General features: G+C 36.3%; 1 pseudogene; it reads right to left on the bottom strand.

The window, feature by feature from the left end:
* Nucleotides 1–2917: 2917 nt before the first annotated feature.
* On the bottom strand, nt 2918–3160 carry LOC111818550 (annotated as a pseudogene).
* Between the last annotated feature and the right edge of the window lie 6765 nt (nt 3161–9925).

Raw genomic sequence — 9925 nt, 5'->3', positions numbered from 1 at the left:
TATTTAAAAAAGGGTTAATTATTTAGTATTCTTCATTATTTTTACAATCATTGAAAAGATTTTGTTCTGTAAATATGGTAAATTATCATATTCCTTGAGTTTTAAATCTTGAAACCAACCTTATACTCTTGGAATAAAGCCCACTTTGTTGTGGTATCTTCTGCTTTCAATATTTTATAGGATTCAGTGATTCAATTTTGCAGTATGTTCTTAACTGTTTTTAGTTTAAAGCTCATGAGAGATATTTGATACGAATTTTTATTTTCTGTCATATATTTGTCAGGTTTTGGTATTAAGGTTATAATGTCCACATAGAACTAAGGGGAAATATATCTTTCTCTATTTTTAAAAAGAATTTGAGTACAATGTTTGATAGGATTCACTAGTGTAATCACTTGGGCCTAGAGATTTTATTTGATGGAAAGCTTACTGGAAATAGATCCAAATCTTGGAGGAAAAATAGAAACACTGAGATTTTCATAGGTTAATGGATTCATTTACTGATAATTTTACTAAGTTTTCTTTCTCAAGGAAATGGCCCATTTCGTCTCATCTCAAATGTATTTGTATAAAATTGTTAATTCAATCTCTCTCTCTAAAGGTTCTCTTCTGTCTCTGCCTCTCTGTCTCTCTCTCTCTCTCTCTCTCTCTGACTCCCTTTGTAGTTCAGGCCGAGCTTGAACTCACTATGTGACCCAGAGTTGTCTCAAAATCTGGTGATTGCCCTGCTTCAGCCTTCTAAGTACTGTGATTACAGGCTTGCCACCATGTCTGGTTTCATCTCATATCTTTCTAATGTATGTTTGATATGTGTTGATGTTCTTTCTTTTACAATTTGTTTTCTTGATCAACCTATCTAGGGAGTTATTGATTTTGACACTTTTTTCAGGCAATAAGTTTTTCATTGTATTAATTTAATCTATTATTTGTTTCCTTTCATTAATTTCCAATCTTTTTATTTCCTTCTTTTTAATTTTTTTTATTTTTATCTTATTTATTTAGTTATTTGGTACAGGGTTTCACTATGCAGCTTGGACTCATGGCGATCCTCCTGTCTCAGCCTCCGCATCCCTGGGATTGCAGGCTGCACCACCATACATGGTCTTGGCGGCCAGCACAGCTCGCCTTGGCTTCTGGGGCCAGCATGGCATGTGGTGCTGGGGATCAAACCCAGGTCCTTGCACTTCTCAGGCAGTCACTTAGACCACAAAGCTATCTCTTCAGCCCCTTCCTAGTTTATTTGAACATTGTTTCTATAACAGATTGGATTCAAACCTTTCTTCCTCTCTATTGAAACTATGTTTCACCTAAGTATTGCTTTATAGCTGCATTTCATAAGTTTTGTTATATTTTCCTTTCTCTGTCATTCTGTTTAAAGTATTTTAAAGTTTCTTTTGTGATTTCTTTATCAACTCATGGCCTATTAAATATTGTACTGGGAAATTTTAAATATTTTAGGTTTTCCTGGTATGATTGTATTATAATTCCTGTTTTACTAAGCTAAACTTAATTTCTCAGAATTTCATTTCTTGTATGTTTTTGATTATGGTGGGCTATAAGGGAGATCCCTGGGGGTGATTAGGAAGCTACAAGAGAAGCATTAGCCATGTATGGCTCACACAAGGTTTTACTGATCTACTGGTTGATTTAATTAGCACAGACAGTGTCTGGGCTGCAACTGCTCTATCCTTCTTTGTTTCCTTCTCCTCACAAGTTAGATGTTTGACTTTAGCTAAGTGGTAGTAGATTCCGGCTTGTTGCATGTGATGTAGGTCAGTGGCAGAGTACATACATGGGGAGCTGGGCTTAGCCCCCAGCATCTCTCACCTTGACTCTGGATCCTGTAAGATGCTTTCATCATTGGATCACAGGCAGCAAGAATGGATACTGGTTCAAGCTCACGTTGGGTTCCAGCTTGTGCTGTGTCTTCCAGCCTGCTTATGATCCTCCTTTTCTGATTGATCACTTAATGCACTCTCTGACTTCAACCTGAGTCACAGAGACAACAGACGTATAATAGCTACTCAGCCAACTTCTGTAATTACAAAGGCTAACTTGCTATTATAAATCCAGGGAGTGTGTCTATGTTTCTATGTCTGTATGAAAGATCTATATCTATATCATCAATCTATATCTGTATTTAATTTTCTACCCCTTAAGTCCTGAGTAGCATCTCACTCAGTGGTGGTGAACCTATGGCATACAGGTTATTTGTTTCTTCTTTAAAACAAAAGAAATTCATGTATGAGTTGTTTTTCCAAACTAAAATCACAGTATTTAGACTTAATTACAGGATTGGTAGTTTGTGATTTAAAAAGTGAGTTTTGGGTTGCACTTTGAGCACTGATCCCTAAAAGGCCCACCATCATGGATCTAGATGTATTATTATTAATCTTTTTATTTTCCAGGATTGGGAATTAAACTCAGGATCTTCACAGTAAATGACATCCATAGCCCTTTTTAAATTTTGAGAAAGGGTGTAAGATGATAAATTTCTCAAGCTGGGCTCAAATTTACAATGCTTCTGCCTCAGTCTCACAAACTGCTGGGATCTCAGGCATATACAGTTATGTCTAGCTTATTAATCACTTTTAATTTCATTTTCATCAGATAGTACACATAGTATTCATCCTTTTAAATTTGAGACACTTTATACATTGACATTTTGTACATTAATCTGAATGTAACATGAACCTTCTATTCATAAGATTTCTAGTGTTTACTGTGTAAATATGATATGTGGAAATCAAGAAATTTCATTGTATTATTCAGCTCATTTATATGTAGTTTTTTTTGACTATTACAAAAGTTTATTTAACAAAAATTTAATATATGAAAATGTGTATGACCCAATCTTCAGTCAGTGAAAGTAGTACTTAGAGGAGGGGCATGAATTTTTCTGCTGAGCAGTCATTATTTAAACTCGTTCCAAGGCTTCCAACATGATGATACCTCGTATTACCACCATTCCAATGTTGTTCTGTTGCCCACTAGTTGCCATCTCCACACATTCATCTATCACAAGATTCATGAAGGGATCAAATCCTCGCAATATTCCTTGGACATGTCTGCCACCATTCAATTTCAATGATAACTTCTTGTCCATAAATTTTTTCAGCTCGGGAGGGTGAGCTTTGCTCATCTTGTCTAGTCGATGGGCTCAGGGAGCCTTTGAAAGGAATCTACCTAGTTTTTGTTTTTGGTTGTCTAGTTGTTTTATGTTTCACAAGAGAGTATTAAAATCTCCAACTCTATAGGATTGTCTGTTTTCCATTTTTTAATTTTTTTCCATAATTTTATTGAGAAACAAATAGCAATGAGACAGTTTCAAACCAAATTGGTAGGGCAGTTTCAATAATTAACACATTGCATACATTATTTCTAGTGGTTAATTGCTGTATAAGATGCAGACTTGACTTTTTTTTTTGAGGAACAGGGGATTGAACTCAGGTTCTTATGCTTGCCAGGGAAGCACTTAGTCTACTGAGTCATCTCCCCAGCCCTTAAGATGTGGACTTGATATCCTATTTACAAACACCATTAGAACAAATCCCTCTATTCATTAAGAGAATGTAACTATATTTCTATCCTAACCACTTTGAATACACAGATACAAAATAGGCATTCATCTTTATCCCCCTTTTTTGTTAAATTCCATTATTTGAATATTATAGGTGTGTAAACTAAGCAAAATATTCTAAAAGAGTCCAATAACCCATAATAGTATTGGGTCTTCTGCTTCACTGACAATGTCAGAAATTGTTGACCTGAGTCCCCTCCAGCTCAACATAAAGTATGGCTTCACTTCTTATATTTCTTATATTTCTTATACTTTTCTGCTGGATGGTTAAGACCAAGGTAAAGCAGGACCTATGCAACAAGAGTTGTAGCTTTTGGGTCTGATAAGATCAGTCAAATACCCTCAGGATTTATCCTGAGATCCTGTACCTCAGATTGGAGAACCTTTGTCAGTGTCAGCCATGTGGGTGAGTCATGGCCATTGCTTGGCCAATGTGCTCTCTGTGAAAGCCTGAGAGAATGTTTTCTCTCCATGTGACTCTCCTTAGACACACTCTACATCATCAGTCACTTTCCTCTTCGGCCCCATAATCTCCTTGATCAGAAAATTTGGGACACTACTGAGGTACAGGACGTTACAGTAGAAGTTCTCATATGTCCTGAGTCTTAATTGACCTTGGAAGGTTAGGGCCAAAACGTTGGCTTTCCTTGTGGTCTTCCTTTTTCTCTAATTTTGGTCTGTAAACTTAGGTTGCTAACCATCCAGAAGACAAGCTTATTGTTATTACCATACAACCTAGGCTGCTAAGCTTAACCTCACTATCTGTATTTTTCATCAAGTATTGATATGTTGAACTTTAAGTCCCTATAGAATATGATGAAAAAACACTTAAAAATTAGAATATATTTTAAAAAATAGAGATAAAGAATTATATACTTCTTATATTTACACATATGTCCAAAAATCTAACCATATGCAATCTTGAAACAGGACAGTCCTACAATATTCCTTTTTCTGTCTTTTGCCTTCATTCACCACCCCCTTCTTTTTGAACAATCATCTACCCAAGAGACACCACAGCAGCAACTGGCATGTCATGACAAGCAGCCCGTATTCAGAAGACCAGAATGACAGGCACTCTAAGCATGAAACTACTATTACAGATTACCATCTTCAGTGCATTTGCTTATTTCACAGGTATCAGTATATATAGTTAGTCAGGGTGAGTGTTTTCCATTTACTTACATTAATTTTTGCTTTATATGTTTTGATTCTTTGTTATTAGATATACACATTGATTAATCTTATAGCTGCTAACTATAATATACATGGCCAATTTAGAAAAATATGATCTCACAGTAACATCCTTCAAAGCAAAAAAAATTATTTTAGATGTATTTGTTACAGGGTCTTAGTATGCAACTCAGTCTCACAGTGATCCTCCTGTTTTCAGCCTCCTCAGTGCTGGGATTACAGGTGTGCACCACCACACCTGGACTCAGTGTGCCCAGGAGGGGGGCCAGTACAGCATGTGGTGCCAGGGATTGAATCCTGGTCCCCGTGATTGCCTAAGCAGGTGCTTAGTCTGCTGAGCTATCTCACTGGCCCTTTCAAAACAAATTTGAAAACTTTCTTCCAATGGGATACCAGTAATTGTATTGCCCTGTGATGATCAGTCATACTATCAATGTGGCCTATTCTATCCAGTGATTAATTTAAAAACTCTCCTAAGTATTGTAAAATGCTATAAGTATTATAAATGTCTATGGTCAATTCATGTTAAGTAAAAGAAATTATCAATAATCTGGGTGGATATCATTCAGTTAGTTGAAAGACACTAAGAGTAAAACTCTATTAAAAAAAAAAAACCCTCCTACTTTCTATTGCACCTTTAGCTTCTGCTCCAAATTTTACAGTTTACTAGTCTTGTCTAGAAATTTATAAATCCCTCAATGATCTATGTGAAACAGTATATAGAAAAGAACTGTTATCTTTGGTTTTACACATTAGGGAAAACTTCCAGGAGAAGTTAATTAATGGATTTTGATAGGAAATTTGATGGGATTTAAAGGTTGTTTTCCAGGCATAAAGACAGTAGAAGGGCAATGTAAAACATTACAATGTAGACTTTAGTTTATAAGAGGCAAAGTATGTGAAAGCCCCTCTGGATTAAGGGAAAGACCTCTACAAAATGGATGGAACATGAAAGACTTAAAATAGCAAGAAATGAGAGCAAAATAGTTAAAATAATGCATGATAGCAAACTGTCTCAAAGGTCCTAACACAGATTTTAAATTTTTTCCTTGTCCTTATCATGAAACTTTAGATTTTGGAATAAGGTGCTGGTATAGTTAAATATATATGAGGGTACAACTTATGCAGACCTGATCACACTATCTGCATAAATGAGAAATGGTTTGGCAGGGGCAGGACAATCAGTAGTGTTACCAATTAAGAAGCACTTTGTTCTTCAGAGTGTGTAGATTTGCAGTTTTCCCTTGATTTGTTCCCTTTAGATTCAATTTCAAGCCCTTTTGACCATTATAGTCTTCAACCAATGGCCATCTTCTCCATGTTTTATAAATCTATGGCAATAGGTTGTTCCCACTCTAAGAGTAAGACTGGGTGGCTGCTGGTTAGGGTAAGTTCAGACACTACATAGAGACAGAGTCAGGTGAGTCATAGTGATACTCTTTGGCAAGGAAATTATAGCACTTGGACAGGTCCCACATCAGAGATAATGATGTTCACGAGCAGGTCACACAAGAGCAAACTCTGACCCTAAAAATAGTAATTTGCTGTCTGCTCTCTGTTATACTCATTCTAATAGAAAATACCTCTCTCACCGGCCAGTATACTTCAGTTTCTTAGTTGTCCAGGTAATGTTTCCTGTTCCAGTTTCAGTTGCTTCTGTGTCCTAGAAATGGCTGGTCACTGCGGTACATAGTATAAGAACCAATTCCCAATTGACAAGCCATTCTGCCTCTGCACTTCCTTCTTGCTTATCCTATATAAGCCTTCGACCACCAGCAATCAAGGCCTGATATTCTGGGAATGATACCAGACAATGTGTGTCAACATGAATAAATCTGCCTCCAAATCCCGGGTGTCATTTGCTGTTTCTACTTGCCATTGCACCAGCTCCACATGGCAAGAGCAAGGGTCTGAAGAATATGTCTCCAGGTGGAATTTCTTCAAAGTTTCCATTTTCTTTCTTTCTGTATTTTTTCCCCCTATTTTAGGGAAGAGTCAACAGGGTGTTCAGAGTCTCACTACTAGCTACTACTAGCTCAGACTCGTAGTAATTCTCTTGTTTACAGTCTCTCAAGTGCTGGGATTACAGAAGTGCACCACCACACCCAGTCTCAATTGCCCTCTCAGCGAGCCCCGAGGCAGGCCCAGCTGGCAAGCCTGAAGATAGAACCCCTGACAGTGGCACCTGCTTGCAGACACTTTAATCTGCTGAGCTATTTGGCCACCCTCATTTTTTTTTTCTATATTTGAGACCATTTTCTTTTCATTAGGAAAGATGTAGAGTTTGCAGACCTTCCAGGTCTTTCTTATATTATTGATGTTTACATAGAACACCGTAGACTACTCCTAGGCATGGGAAATTGTAACTGTAGATAAAGATACACAGATGCTATAATAATTTGTAGGTTCTCAACAAATATTTCACGACCTAAGTATGAATTAATATGAAGAACTGTAATAAAATTTGAGAAAATGGAAATCATGGAAGGATGTTAAATGACATCATGTAGGAAGAAGCCAGGTTTAAACGTTGTTATCTAATAAGATAAATAGGTAGAATGCCTATTTTAGTTTGAGTCCACTAGGGCATCATGCCTCCCCTGAAAGAAATAGAACCTCAACCTCAAGATAGACCAACCTTTGTGGGTCAGTAGGAGGCATTTTAACAATACATTTTCAAACTTGCATATCAATCAATTGTGAAGTACCCAAAGTGAACGCTGAATAAAGGCTTAAACAAAGATTGACGAGATTGACATTGTGTAGCTGAATGGCAAGGAAGAAGAGTATCATACAAGGCATGGATGAAACAAAAATTGGTCATCTAGGAAAAGAGGACTCATACCCACATGTAAAGCCTCCCACAGCATCTTTCTGTCTCTGTTCCAGTATGAGAGCTGATAGCTGAGTCGCTGACCTTGGAGGAGTTATTTCTGTACTACTCGCTGGGACAGGGTGACACAATGCAAGCATCAGTAAGCTAGCAGTCAACTGCTTTATACCTCTAACTATAGGTATAAGTAGGTATAGGACCTGTATCTATGAGTAGCCAGCACATTCTACCAGATTCTTTTCAGTGACTTCTGTCTAAGTCATAAAGTTCCATAGTCACCTTTCCTTACTGGTATTTGAATCCCCTTTTTGGTCTGATTTTCTTAGTTCTGGTCTCCATTTTAAATTATTCCCCTATCTTTTAAATGCTTCCAATAAGACTTCTAAAACTCTTCATTATAAACAAATATGCTAACATTAATATCATCATACATTGGTCCTTAGAGATACTTCCCTGAAAATTTGATTTTTCCTTTTAGTCCTCTCAAATGAAAGTTACCCTTTCTTCCACATGTTGCCTTGGTTAGCACCAGGAGGTGTGCTCATTGTTCCCTTTGCTTTCCAATGTTACTTCCAGATTTTTGTTTATCCAATTTCCTGTGAAAAGTTGTATGCCTACAAACTAAGTTTTCATCCCTAACTGTCTACTATTGGCCTTATAGGTCCCTTTTCTTCATACACTGTGGATTTTGGCTCTGTATCTTCTATACAATGATAAGAATGACTTTAGTTTCCAGGTGAACAAGACATCCTGCATCCAACATCATCAGCCCTCATGGCTTTCACTTCACCCCATTCCACATAAACATGACCATTTACTTGTGTGTCCCTTCCCTAGACCTTGTTATCATGAGAGATGTTTTCCTCTGTGAAGTACTTTCAGCTTCTCATAGAGAACAACTTCCAGGACCCTCAGTATCTACCTTTATTGTAACTGTCTTTCAGCTATCTTGATAACTTAAATTTAATGTATTCCTAGTCTGTCAGCTGTATTCTAACCTCTTAGAGTTTTTTTGCCCAAATTGAGCCCCATAAAATGCCACTGAACTATTGTCTCATTAGTACACACAGTTCCCTTTCCTCCCATCTTTTCACTTTATCTGCTAATATAAGTGTAACTTGGGCTTAGTATTTCATTTATTTTTCTACTTCTATGTATGGACTAAATTCTTTAGTGCTTCTTTCCACAAAAATAAATTTCTATGCACATTACCAAGCCTTCCAATGCATGCTCTTCAAATTGAAGCGAGTGTGGTTCACCAATCTATCCATTCATGGTTCTTTCCTTTATCTATTTCTCACACACTTCTAAACCTTTGCTGGTATCAAACATCCTATTTGACACCAATTCTGTTTGCTCTTAGTAACAATTTTGTATCTTTCAAGAGTTATAGAAAACCAAGTCTTCTCACTGACTACCTCTCTTTTCTATTCCATACCAGTTTCTTTCCTGCAGTTCTTAAAGACTGGGTTTCCTTCCTGCTTGATCACAGCCAACCACTCATCTGGTTTTTGAAAACATCCTCTTCTATTTCCTCTCGAACTTAACTTTTGATTATTTTACTTTCCCTCTAAATAATTTTTTCATTCCTTCTCTGAGCCAATAAACACTTTCAAGTTTGTCTCCTAAAAGAAATGTGAATATCTCTTCAATCTTTCATATTCCTTTCTGTCTAATCTGTCTACTCTTCTTTTAAGTCTAAGTCTTTCAAATCCCTCAAAGGAATGGTCTGTGTTCACTACTTCTACTTCTTCATCATTTGCCTCTGCTTCAAAACACTGCTACCATGGTATTAAAATTAGCAAGAACTAAAGTCACTAATATTTCTGAATTGTCAAATACTTTGGATATTTTTAAACAATTCATATATATATGTATATATATATATGGTTATATGTATTTGTACATATCATTTATATATGATATTATTTTAAAAGCTTGTATTTCCCACATCTATTATACTTATATACAATGTTTCTAATAATATAATACATGGTTATATTATTTTTGATAACATAATATATGAAACATATTTATATTTTTAGTAATCTATATATGTAGAATATACATGTATTTCCAACATCTATTCACAAAATTTCAAGTCAATATTTAGCCATCTACTGGAAAACCATTTTGGTGTGTCCCTTAACCCCACAAAATCTTAATGTCAAGGGATACAAAAGCCCATTAGTCCTCCACTTGAACCAACTCTCTGTTGAACTTTGTAGTTTATCCTTCAGCAGCATCAAATCACTTATAGCTCCCCCTACTCAATGGGAGTTCTCTGTTAATTCCTTTATTACACTGAGCTCTCTGCT

Source organism: Octodon degus, unplaced genomic scaffold, assembly GCF_000260255.1.
Source record: "Octodon degus isolate 3935 unplaced genomic scaffold, OctDeg1.0 scaffold00094, whole genome shotgun sequence".
In the NCBI taxonomy this organism is placed as follows: domain Eukaryota; kingdom Metazoa; phylum Chordata; class Mammalia; order Rodentia; family Octodontidae; genus Octodon; species Octodon degus.
This window is presented reverse-complemented; position numbering and strand designations above follow the sequence as displayed.